This window comes from Rutidosis leptorrhynchoides, chromosome 10, assembly GCF_046630445.1.
Source record: "Rutidosis leptorrhynchoides isolate AG116_Rl617_1_P2 chromosome 10, CSIRO_AGI_Rlap_v1, whole genome shotgun sequence".
In the NCBI taxonomy this organism is placed as follows: domain Eukaryota; kingdom Viridiplantae; phylum Streptophyta; class Magnoliopsida; order Asterales; family Asteraceae; genus Rutidosis; species Rutidosis leptorrhynchoides.
This window is the reverse complement of record NC_092342.1, coordinates 283,790,296-283,804,646: the sequence shown is the minus strand read 5'-3', so window position 1 is coordinate 283,804,646 and position 14,351 is coordinate 283,790,296.

Below are 14,351 nucleotides of genomic sequence, written 5' to 3'. Positions count from 1 at the left end.
TCCCCATCATAGTTATCATTAGTGTGGGATTCTTCCAAATGAGGGGAGTGTGGTGGACTAGCAGGGACATAGTTTGGGTGAGTTGGTGAAAATGGCAGGGAAACGGGTCCATAAGTCGATGTGCGGACAGATCTTTCGGAGTAGGATTCCTCAGAGTCAGAAATGATGATCGGGTTAAGGCGAGACATCCTAAATGAAAAAAAAGAGAGATGATTAGGTAGGTTCTAAGGATGACGCAAAAGCACGAATAAAATGTAAGGGAAAAAGCACTAGAAACTAAAACAGGAAAGGTTATAGTCCTATAGATTGCTAAGGCACCTAACTAACACATACGACACACATAATATGCAATCCTGGTTCTCTATAACAACCTGGCTCTGATGCCACTCTGTCATATCCCAGGTAAAACGTCCCCCGTAGCATGATATTGTCCGCTTTGCCCGTAGGCGCACGAATTTTTCTTGGCGACCAAAGACGACGAACACTTTCCTAGGAGGTCACCCATCCTGGTAGTGCACTCGTCCGTGCATGCTTAACTGCAGAGTTCTCATGAGATCTGCTGCGCTTGTGGTCCCAAAACGCGTCATGCTAGGAAAGGTCTCCACACCCTTATAAGGCATGCTTCGTTCTCCTCTCCAACCGATGTGGGACAGATATAACACGGATGTTACAATCCTCCCCCAGAATGGGACACAGCATCCCCGCTGTGCACGTTTGGTCCGGGGCCTGGCTCTGATACCACTCTGTCATACCCCCAAATAGGGCCGGGGAAATATGACTTCACAATATCACAACACAAAAATGTAAAAACGAGAACGACTCTATATGAGACGTTTTATTTGATAACCAATGTACTAAAGCAGTGGAATGTACTAAGTCATTACAATTGTATACTTTAATGTTCAAATGCAATAATATGAATGTATATATGCGGACTCCAAAAGCAGCAAAGTCCAAATAGCAAATAATCTTTAGCAATCTTCACCTGAGACAAAACATGCTTAAAGTGTCAACCAAAATGGTTGAGTGAACAACATAGGTTTATCAATAATAACTAAGTTTTTAGACCACAAGATTTAATTATAAAGATTAATCAGTTCGATAGTAGTGCTGGTGTATATGATATCGATACTAACCATAAGTTACCCTAAACACATCACGTTCGTGTCGTGTATCATTATTATGTATCCATTGACCAACGGTCATCCGGATAGAGACGTCACTCTCCATAGCGCTATTCACAATAACTAAGCTTGCCTTTATACGTAGCAACTAACGATATCATGGTAGGGATTTAGCATGAATCAAAGCATGTTAGCAACAGTTTGAACTAATCAGAATAAAGTTTGAGTACTCGTGTATAAGCATAAAACAGTTTAAAAGCAAGCATGTGTCTCACCCCAAAGTTTATAAAATAGTTAAGAAATAGTAAAAAGAGGGGCTATGAAGTTCACCTTAATAGCAAGTAGATATTCCACGCAAGTAGTAAGAACGGAGTATGTAATCGGAGATCTCAACCTAGAGATATAATGTTCAATTAATTAATGTCTAGTAGACGTAAAGCTTGTTTATTAATATAGCAAACTATATTAACAGTGACCGTTTTCGAGAAATGTTATATTTATATAAGTGATAATATACTTAGTGTACTTAAGTGTTACTATATAAATAAGTGTATAGGTTATTCTAATAATAGTATTATTAGTCTTTAATTATTCAACTATTATGTAAACTTATCATTATATGTTACATAATTATACCTATGTGATACATACATATATATTCATTCTTTATTATTATTTTACATGTATGTATTCATAACTATATATATATATATATATATATATATATATATATATATATATATATATATATATATATATATATATATATATATATATATATATATATATAGTAGATGTATGTGTTACTTATATATAATAGTGTAAGATGGTACATATATATTCACTTATTACTTTTTATTATTATGTTTACTAACTTATTATAATACTTACATAACACACATTCATACATACATTCACACGTACATATACATACATATATACACATACATATACACGTATGCATATATTTACATATACACACACACATATACATACAGTGTATACATGAATATACGTACGTATGCATGCATGCATGTACATGTATTATTATTATCATTACCTCTTACTAAACATAAAATCATAACACTTTTTAATTTTTACAATCTTACTAATAACCTTCATCAACTTTTAACCTTAACATTACCCATCACAATATCATAATCTTCTTTTTAACTTTACTTGATCATAATTTTTATCATTATTCATTATAACTAGTTAATTAATCTCCTATCCAACTTACATAAGATCATAATCATACACTCATAACTTTCCTTTTAACTTTTTCACCTACTTAACCTTACTACTTTTCACATAAAATCATAATCCTTATTCCTACATGAAATCATAAACTTCTTATTAATAACTAATCATAATACTTGATTCACTTACATAAAATCATAAGTTTTTAACATTCTATCTAATCATGTTCGTTAACCCTAATCATATTAATAAAAATCAATCCATGTTATTCATAAATCTTTATCATAATCAAGATCTTATAATTATACTTTTATCATAACATCAAACTAAATTACTAACATCATGACTTATTCATACTTATTTATTAATTAATCTTAACTCTTAACATAATACTTATAATCTTTTTCATGTACATAATCTTAGCTTCTTTTAATTACAAACTTATTAATAATCTTGTAATCCTTATTCATAATCATCATACTAATAACTATAATCTTTTCCTAATACTTATACATAATACTTTTTATAACTTTAAAAGTAATTGAATTAAATGCATGATTAAACTAGGGTTTAAAGGACTACCTTAGGGGTTAAGATCAAGGATTGATTATGATTATGGACTGCACAGAAGAGAAAAAACAGAAACCTAGCTGGAAAAACACGACCCAAAGAGGTCTTCTTGGGTTCTCTTGTTCACGTACAGCAGCAGCAAGGAAACAGAAAATAAAACGCAGCAACTATGGTTGATTGGTAGGGCTGTTTGATCAAGCAGAAATAGAAGAATCAGACAGCAAATTTCAGCAGCACAACAAACAGAAACAAAGCTGTTTGGGTATCGAATTAACAGCATAAAAATAGAAGAATACTTACCCGATTCTTGGGCTGTTTACGGGGATGAACAGAAGGCTGTAACAGCAGAGAAAACAGGCTGTTTTGGTGGTGATTTGCAGCAAGAAAATAGAAACATGTTATCGATTAAAAGGGTTGTTTGATGGCGTAATTGCAGCAGCAAAACAGTCGGCTATGGGCTGTATATATGTCGAACAACACATCAGACACAGGAGGCTGTTTTTGAAGGTTTGAATGTTGACATGCTGGCTTAAGGAAAGCTGTTTTTAATCGACAAAGAAGAGGGAAAAGAGGCTGGAGTTAATCGACTAAAATAGGCTGATTGGGGATGTTTTTTAGTCGACCAAAATAGAGGGAAAAACTGCAGGAAAAACACGACTAATACTAGGGATTTTGGGGGTTTATTTTGTGGTACAAATATAGAAGAACATGAGCCTATTTATAGGAAACAAATCATGTATTGGGATTAATCTAGGATTCATCAAACTTGGTGTTTAAGGTGAAGATTAGGATACAAGTATTAGAAATTAATTAGGATTAGTAATTACTTGTTAACTAGGTTTCCTTTTATGCTAATCTCATAGCCGATTTTATTTAATAAGTATATATATTTATTATATTTTTTTCGGCATTCTTGCATTTATTTATTTGTATTTTTATTTTTTTTTTATAAAATTACATTTATTTTAATAAATTGTATTTATTTGATTTACATTATTTGTCCATATCTTTTATAAATTTTAAATTCACTTCTAATTTGTTTTTAATTTATATAAATGTCCCATTTAATTTATTACCTATAGTTTATATTATAAATTTTATATTAGGGTTAGGGTTTAATATTCAATATTAAATGCTATTAGGGTTTCGTATTTTATGTATAGGGTTAGATTTAGGGTTTTATATAATATTAGGGTTTTAACAATACTTATGATGATTTAATGAAAGCATAAATGTTCATTTGTCGAAATGGATAACAACCCTAATGATGATGCACAGAATATGACATTGAAACCCTAAGGACTACTTGGTAAATTCAGAAGGAAAAAGTGAGGGTTGTTATACTGTGTGTTTGGATACCAACCGAGGCGGAAAGGTTGGGAACCCATCGAGGCGGCAAGGTAGGGTTTGTTTGAGGTCAACCGTGGTAGCCTGGTCGGGTCTTGATGTTACTGTCTATTAAGTATAGCATAGAAAGGCGTATGTGTTGCGTCTAGATGGTTATGCGGTGGATTCAGTAAAGTGGACTATCGGTAGACTGTAGCGTGATTAGCTAAGTCGTGTGCTCGTACAAGCCGCCGATCCTCATATTGTTAGTTGTTGTTTTATGTTAGTTCAGGACGTTAACATATCTTTGAACCTTGCATGTTTAGTTGCTTATGCTTGGTCTGTTAGATAGTATCCATTCACTTAGCAGTTGTGCTAATCCCCCACATTTCCACCCATTGCAGGTTTTAGGTACTGCTGGTCTGACGGGTGTTACAGACGAGTTAGAAGACATGTTTGACTATGTGCTTAACTCTGATGTTTTTCTTACTTCGTTTTGAAACTAGTTGTGACCAGGAATTTTGTACTGTCTTTATGTAACACCGTTTATATAGCATTGTGACGTACATTAACAAAGTTGGTTTATTAACTATGTATTGTAAACGTTAAACAGAGCTACTTTGGTAATTATATATTTACTTCCGATGTGATATAAAAAAATCAGGGTGTTAAAGATTTTACGATATTTCAGTTGAAGAAGAAGAACGAGAATGATTTTCAGATCTAGGGGTTTTGCAACCATTTATTAGATCTAGAAGAATGAGAATGATTTACTAACAATAATACCTCAAATGAAAAAACAAGTCATGCATCCTGTAAAGCTTCAATCTTTTTGTTATTTTTTGACTTTATTTCATCTGAATAAATTAGTTCTTGATTGGTTAAACTGAATTTATATCAGTATATTATGCAACATGTGGTCTATATAGCAGTATGTTCGATTATGAAGTTGAAGCTGAAGATTGATATGGAAATATTTTGGCGAAATTTGGGTTAGGGAAATAAAGTAGTAAGAAATTTGGGAGGAAGATGAAGGTTAAATGGTTTAACGAAAAAATTTAACCGATATTAAGTTGAAGGACCAATCACGTAATATTTTTTTTACATATCGACCGGCTACCTGAGCTATAAGTAATTCAATACATACAATAGTAGATATTTAAAAGTTAAATGCATACAATAGGACATCTGAAGGTTGGATGATACAATAAGAATTTAGTGGAAGTTTAATGAATTTTCAAATAATTTTTCCTTTAATTTTATAGTTTGATTCTTAACTTTTTTTTTCTTTGGTTATGTATCTTAATTTTTTACTTTTAACCTTTCATTTTTTAATTTGTCCTCCCAACATTATATTACTCCTTTTTTTTTTTGTTGTCAAAATTATATTTTTTTTCTTTCCGTATAATTTATTTAGTTAACATTTAACCTTTTAAATTTGCTGTTTCAGTTTCATTTTTATATTTATTTCTATTTCCTTAAATATTTTAATTGCAAAATCAATTAAAATATTTTTTAATGTTTATTCTTCTATTGGTCTCTAAATTTTTTCTTTTTCCTATTTTCTTTTGAGAACTTAGGTTGCGATTTTTTAATTAATTAAAAATTATGTAATAAAGAAAATATTAATTACTACCACAAAAGTTGATGCAATTTTTTGTTTTAAATGAGAGGGGCATAAGATCAATTCTATCCATTTTTTTTTAATTTTTATATTTTGACTCTTAACTTTTCCTTTTTTTTGTTATATATTTTGATTTTGACTTTTAACTTTTCATTTTCTAATTGTCCTCCCAACAATATTTTATTTTTTATTTTTGTCAAAATCATAATTTTTTTCCTTTCTTATAATATTTTTCAGTTTAACCCTTTAAATTTGCTATTTCATTTTCATTTTTTATATTTATTCTTATTTTTTTACATATTTTAATTGCAAATCAATAAAATAATTTTTTTTAATGTTAATCATTCTTTTTTTTTTTCAAATTTTGTGTTTTTCCTCTTTTCTTATTTGAACATTAATACAAAAATTATGTAATAAAGCAAATATCAATACTACCACCAAACGTAAAGAAATAAGGAAAAAAATACGACAACCACAATAATTACACAACAAGGCAACCCCAACAACGCGCAATTACTATCATACATTGTTGTTCCTAAGACAGGTACTTTTTACTCGTGACAATTTCTAACCCCTTTTTTTCCACTCCAAGATGTGCTATTAACAACTTTTTATCCTTAGATTTGTTTTCAGAGAGGGAGTCTTGTTAGCGACAATTACAATGGGTCCCCACTAGCGAGTAAAATTTGGGTGACGAGCCCTCCAGCGACGAGACCCATAATCGGATGAATTGTGCACATTTGCGCATCCTCTAGTCAAGAACTCAATTAATTTAATTTTGGACGTTACCAAGATATGGATATGAGTCTCCTCAGATTTCTTGCGAGAGTGAGGCTGTCCGGATGTCAACTACTAAAACATCTTGTGGGTTGAATCATAGATTATAAAAGAAATTGGTTTATTTAGTTGACACTTAATACATACATCGGAAAATCGTAATCAAAAGTTGAAAATGATTAAAATTAAATAATTTGGAATATAAGACTTGTACGAAAACTCATAAAAAGAATGAGAGTCTAGGGATCAGATCTTGAATTTGTCAACTAGAAGACCTCACAACTGTCCATGATTGAAACAATCTCATCTATTATAATCAACCTGGAATTTTGGAAAATATAAACTAATTTGAGCATTGACGTCTTGAGTTTGTGTGGAGTTGAGGACGAATAGCAATAAATCTTAATCTTAATATTATTATTTTTACGGAGTATTATTAAAAGCATACGCCATAATTTTGTTCAAACTTTATACGTATATTATAATCTGTAGAAGATGCTCCTTCTGTCTAAAAAAACTTATCTAATAAAATAGTTATCCGGCCTCGACAATTTTTAATTGATAATCGTAGATATGAACTTATTTAAAAGTTACCATTACAGTGTTTTTTTTCTAGACGATAACATAATTAGAACTATTCGTTATATATAAAAGGCGGGATCCGCTAGTTGAATTTTGAAAAGAATCCGTCCTTCTGCAATAGATACATGGGTCGTGAACATAGTATACGTGTTATAGGTACATGGCTCGTTCACTATAAAATATGTCATTGTAATTCTTATATATTGATATAATTAACTCTCAAATTAACCAAGAGATATTTATGACTTACGATATTTGAAGAACTCATTAACTAAAATTTTGACACCTCAATTATCAAGAGTTGCTTAACCGGTAAAAGTTTGAGGATTATTTACTAAAGTTGTAAGAGGATTCAAGTTAAAACTATTTGAGCGCACACTCTTTGAAGTGTCCCAATTCATCCTCTCAGAGAGAGAGGACTTTTTTTTTAACGGCTTAAGAGGCATCGAATGGTCCCATTTGTACGCACGCACTCTAGTTAGGAAACTCCACGGATCAATCCCGGGTTGCTTGGCAACTAATCGCGGGTCCCAGGTTGCTTGACAACTAATCACGTGTCCTGAGTTGCTTGACAACTAATCGCGGGAATCCTGAAGAAAACCTCTCCCTCCTCAGAATCCAACCCGGGTTGCATGACAACTAATCGTGGGCCCGCCCTACTAAGGCTCGATACCACTCAGCTGGAAGGCCGGTGGTGGAGGGAGGACTTTAGTATGACAGTGAGTTCTAATGATCTAATCCCGTGGATTAGTTGACAAAATCGAAATCAATAATTGACACTTCATGCATGCTTAATTTGATAAACATACTTGCATCTTCAATTTTAGTAAGTTCTATATATTGTTAGTTGTTACGTTTCATTAAACACATATCTTACATGCAGGGCCGTCTCAACAATTTGAAGGCCCTAGACGAAAATAAAAGTGAACTCTTATACAAGTTTAATTTTTTAATACATATAGAAAGATAATACTTAGATTTATTTATTTATTTACTTACAATGTATTTAGCTATTTAAAGTTACAGTATTACAACTTTAATTAACAATTTTTTATTTAATTAAACATTATATTTTGTGAAAAGTATATAAATATTCAAACTTTTGGACCCTTTAAAATTTTTGAGCCCTACGCGGCTGCCTATCTTGCCTATGCCCCCCTCTGCTTATGTCCAATAGAAAAGAAAATGTTGTCCTTGTGAGAAGTTAAGGCCATAAGGGTCTGATTATAATTTTGGTGGCGATACAAAAATGTCAAGCATATTATTAATTGGAAAGATTAAGTGAGTAAGAATAAAGTAAACCAATAATTTCTCTAAGTGTCGAATTGACATGTGTGGAGATGGGTGGAAGGAGCAAGCGTCGCCGCAGCAAACTCTGATCGATGCGATAATTATTTTAGTATTTATTGTTTATGTTAGTTTTAATATAAGGACGACTAATATGCTAATAAATAATAAAAGGTGTATTAATGTTTGATTCACACGATGTGATTTTGCGTTTATGTAATGCATAATTGACCAAGGTTTCATACTCTTTGTTTCTTGTTTGATCCCAATACAACACTTTACTTTATTTAATTCAATTTCTAATCAATTATTTAATTCAATTTCTATGCAACATCATATTCTATTCCATTTCAAATTCATTAGAAAATAGATTTGTAGTTAATTTTCTATGTGACGGTATATTTTTCTATAGCCATCTCAACTTAGTCGAGAGACGGAAGCTAAGGAAGCGAATGAGATTAGATACCCTAGTAGTCCTAGTCGTAAATGATGGATACTAGGCGTTGTGCGTATCAATCCGTGCAGTGTTGTAGCTGACGTTTTAAGTATCCCGTCGAGGAAGTACATTCACAAGAAGGAAACTCAAAAAAATTGACGGGGGGCCGAATTGATCAGGCTATACGACAATGATCTACCATCTAGATGTAATTCAAAGATACATGCATTTGTGATTTCAATGCGAAAATTGTTAATTCAATTTCTATATCTATATATTCTATTCTATTCTATTTCAATATTCATATAAAATAGACTTGTAGTTGATTTTCTATGTAGGTTACGGTGCGTGAATGTAACTTGAGAGAATTTAGAAAATAAAGGTGGAATGTTTTTCCTGTACGAGCTACCTGAGAAAACGAGTAATCCGATTTTATACTCTTAGGTACACAACCCAGCAGGATTACTCTCTCGCTGTTTCCAACCCTCCCTGACCACCACTAAATATTCGTCTAAGATGTGATTCGAACCTGAGATAATTTAGAGAAAAAATAATTTTGTTTACCAATTACGTTTGATTAATAAATAATTTTTAAATCACGGACAAGTGTGGGCATAACCTTAAAGTCATACGTAGTAACTATTTTGAAAGAATTTATAGATAATTGATTTTTTGAGAAAACTTTAGCTTATTTGTGTGAGTCTATAATGTGAGCTTATGATGTGAGTTTTTTATTTACATCATATTTTATACAAAACTAGCAAAAAGCTATTGTAAATGATATTCATATAATTGTCGGGATGTCTTAAAATATTAGGACCATATAAATAAAATGAAAGAAAAGAATACAAATTTAGCAGTTATAAAGTTCAGGTAATTTTAGATTTACAGTATCTACAAGAGATTTAAATCGAAAAACAAAAATATAACTCTTCCTAAATTATGTAGCTCCATATAATTTACATAGATGCAATAATCCGTTGTTTTATGATGTGAGTATGTAACAGTTTTAATGTTATCGTTATTTTATCAAAAAAAAAAAAAAAAAAAAACAAATTAATGTAACATTTTTCTTATTTTTCTTTAAAATTAGTTATTTAGGTCAATGCAAGTAATAGAATCTCAAAATTCCAATCATGATCTCACTTGCCCAATAAAGAAGTCGATCTCAGTAGCCAATAAAAGAGAGCTTCCATATTAAAATACAAATAGTTACTCAAAACTCCTCATTTAAAAAAGTGGATATATATTCCACACGGCTTCAACTAATAATAACAAGTTTTGAGGCCAGCTGCTCGTAACAGCGGCGAACTCCTTATTTTTTTTATGCATAACATAATGCACAATTTATGATTTAAATTAAATACTTAAACGTAAATAACTCTAACAAAATCAAAGAAAAAATATGTTTCAAATCAATATAATTTAAATATTTTTTGTTATTTAATATAAAGTGTGTGAGCAAAATAAGTTGTAAGATATAGAGAAAAAAAGGAAATAACAGGTTTTAAATAATATATATAAAAAAATGATTAAGAAAAAATAGAAGAATTCATTTCATATATAAATATTGTAAGAAATGTTAAATTGCAAAAACAATTTAAAATTAAAAGAATATGAGGACTAAATTAAGAATAAAAAATAATAAAGGGTACATTATGAAAAATAAAAAAGAAATGATTAAAGGGGTGATAAAATGGAAAAGAGAAAGGGGACACCTAGGAATCGAACCAAATACCCTTCGTTCAAAGAAAGCCGCATTTTACCACTACACCATACTTAGATTTGTTATATTATTTCGAGATTTTCTGGTTTAAATGTTAAACAAATCGATTTTGAAATTGAAATTCAAAATTTAATTTTACTATTCATTGAATTTTCGAGATTTACTTTTCGTGAATCTATCTGCAAAGTTTCAAATTCTAATTCATAGATTTGAGCTCGAATTCTTGAGTCAAAGCTTGGAAGAAAAAGTCAACGGTTTTTTCATAATTCAAATTCGAAATCTATATGATGTAACATCCCGCGTTTTTCCGTTAAATTTATTTTAACGCCGTCTTTTTTTTAGATAATATCTTTCGTTATCTAAATTCGTATCTTCCGTTGACTAACGTTCTTAATATACCCGTTATTTAATTATAACATCACTCGTTTACTCTAGCGTTTTTAAAATAATTCGTTTGGTTAATTCACGCACCCGCTTTAAACATGAGGGACCGAAGTTGCCAAGTGGGCAAACTAGTTGACTAGGTCAACTAGTCAACCCACTCTTTCCACTTTCATTCCATTTTCACCTCCTCATCTTCTTTTCTCTCTAGTCACCAAGAACACACTTTTACCATCTTCAAAGATTCATCATCCATTTCGAATCTAGCAATCAAACATCAAAACAAATTACATATTTGTGATCCGTGCATCATCCTCTTCATTTTGGTACCAACTTCATCTCGTTTGGGTAACATTTCTAAAACTCTAGATTTCTCAAATTCGTTTTATAGACTTGAAATGGTGTTAGTTAGTGTCTATGGCTCAAGTCTAACATGAATATGTGTTTGGTTTGCTCAATTTATTGTTTTGAGTAAACTAGCATGAACTTGAAATGGGTGTGCTTAATCTTGAGTTTCAGTTTATTAAATATTATTTAAATGTTAAAGTTCATGTATTAAATGTGTTACTAGCATCATTAGCTTCATTTTGATGTGTAGGTTGATTTAGAAATTCTTCATTTACAAAATTAATGAATTCATGATTTTGATTAGGGTTTGATGAGCTTTAAAATGAACTTTGATAATTGAATGCTATGAAATGTTGTTAGTAAGTGTTTAGTTGTATTATATGTTTAATTACCTTCAAAATGGCATATCATATGTGTAAATTGGATTCCCGAGTCATGAAATGCATTTTATGAACTTGAAACTTTGATAATGAACTTTTAGCGATCAATCTACGAGGTTTTCCTTGTTGTTAATAATGGATTTGAGTGATAAAATGTGTTTAGTTGTATTCCTCGTCAAAATACCTTTCCAACGATATAAGATACGTGTTTTGAATGTTTACGGTTCATAAGTTACGTTCGTTTGAAGTTTGGTTCGAGACTTGTCATTTTTCAGCAATTCTACCTGAATCAGGTACAGATGCGGCGCATCTGTGAGGGATGCGGCGCATCAGCTGCCAACTGCCCAAAATCTTCGTTTTTTGTTTAATTCCAACTATGCTATGCACCTCCGATTGACATGAAACATGGCCAACATGCTTATATATGACTTCTAAGCTTAGAAAAATTGTCCGAGACCCGACCCGAACGTGTTGACTTTTTTGTTGACTTTGACTTTGACCAAGTTTGACTTTTAGTCAAACTTAACCAAATACTTATGCAATCTTCCTAACATGCTTTTATACTTGATTCTTGAATGAAACTTGACAACGTGACTCACATGCTATATATTCGAGTCGTAACGAGCCATAAGACTAATTGAACACATTTCGCCCGACCTTGTGTCGTAACCGGTTAATTGATACAACTTACTTATTTAGGTCAAGGCTAAACAACTTTCATACACACGTTTACTTTGTGAAGTACCTTTATACTCGTGCACTCGAGGTGAGATCATAGTCTCACCTTTTCAACAACTCTTATTTTCTTTAAATCGTGGGCTGAGAAACATATACATTACATACTTATATACATTTCATATGTATATATACTTTTCATACTTTTATACTTTGAACACAAATACGAATACAAGGATACAGACGAGTTAGAACAAAAGTCCTCAATCCAATTATCATTAGTTCCACTTGCAGGGGGTAAGTGTAAGCGAGTAATTATGTTGTGTGGCCATACGGGTTTGACGAACCCTCATTCAGACGGTTCACTACCGTTAGTGAATGAAATATAATTTTATCGGGTATAGTGTAAGTTCTAACACTATAGATTCAAGATTCAGAGGAAAGATCCAGTTAAGCTTTGGTAATTGGGTGCTCGTGATACAAACAACATTCTTTGGAATATATACGATTTGGATAATCAACTATACAAAATCTTGTGGTTCAAAAACATACGTTTACAAATACACCTATGATTTCACCAACGTTTTTCGTTGACAGTTTTCTATATGTTTCTCAGGTTCATGAATGGCTATTTGATACATGCTTCCGCGTACACTCATACTTGCTTGGAGTCTGTCGCAAGTTATTTCATTTATACTTTATAACTTTTGTAAACTTAAACTTGTTGTCGATCCGTTTGGTAGACTAAACTTTGCATGTCTTGTACGTTTCAAATGAATGCGACATAATTTTGGTCAAACGCGTCTCATATAGGGACTATGACCACGTAATGGGACTTAAGTTAACGGCGCTGAAATGTCCCGTTCTTATTGATTTAAAACGTTCCATATTAATTGATTTCGTTGCGAGGTTTTGACCTCTATATGAGACGTTTTTCAAAGACTGCATTCATTTTTAAAACAAACCATAACCTTTATTTCATAAATAAAGGTTTAAAAAGCTTTACGTAGATTATCAAATAATGATAATCTAAAATATCCTGTTTACACACGACCATTACATAATGGTTTACAATACAAATATGTTACATCGAAATCAGTTTCTTGAATGCAGTTTTTACACAATATCATACAAACATGGACTCCAAATCTTGTCCTTATTTTAGTATGCAACAGCGGAAGCTCTTAGTATTCACCTGAGAATAAACATGCTTTAAACGTCAACAAAAATGTTGGTGAGTTATAGGTTTAACCTATATATATCAAATCGTAACAATAGACCACAAGATTTCATATTTCAATACACATCCCATACATAGAGATAAAAATCATTCATATGGTGAACACCTGGTAACCGACATTAACAAGATGCATATATAAGAATATCCCCATCATTCCGGGACACCCTTCGGATATGATATAAATTTCGAAGTACTAAAGCATCCGGTACTTTGGATGGGGTTTGTTAGGCCCAATAGATCTATCTTTAGGATTCGCGTCAATTAGGGTGTATGTTCCCTAATTCTTAGATTACCAGACTTAATAAAAAGGGGCATATTCGATTTCGATAATTCAACCATAGAATGTAGTTTCACGTACTTGTGTCTATTTTGTAAATCATTTATAAAACCTGCATGTATTCTCATCCCAAAAATATTAGATTTTAAAAGTAGGACTATAACTCACTTTCACAGATTTTTACTTCGTCGGGAAGTAAGACTTGGCCACTGGTTGATTCACGAACCTATAACAATATATACATATATATCAAAGTATGTTCAAAATATATTTACAGCACTTTTAATATATTTTGATGTTTTAAGTTTATTAAGTCAGCTGTCCTCGTTAGTAACCTACAACTAGTTGTCCACAGTTAGATGTACAGAAATAAATCGATAAATATTATCTTGAATCAA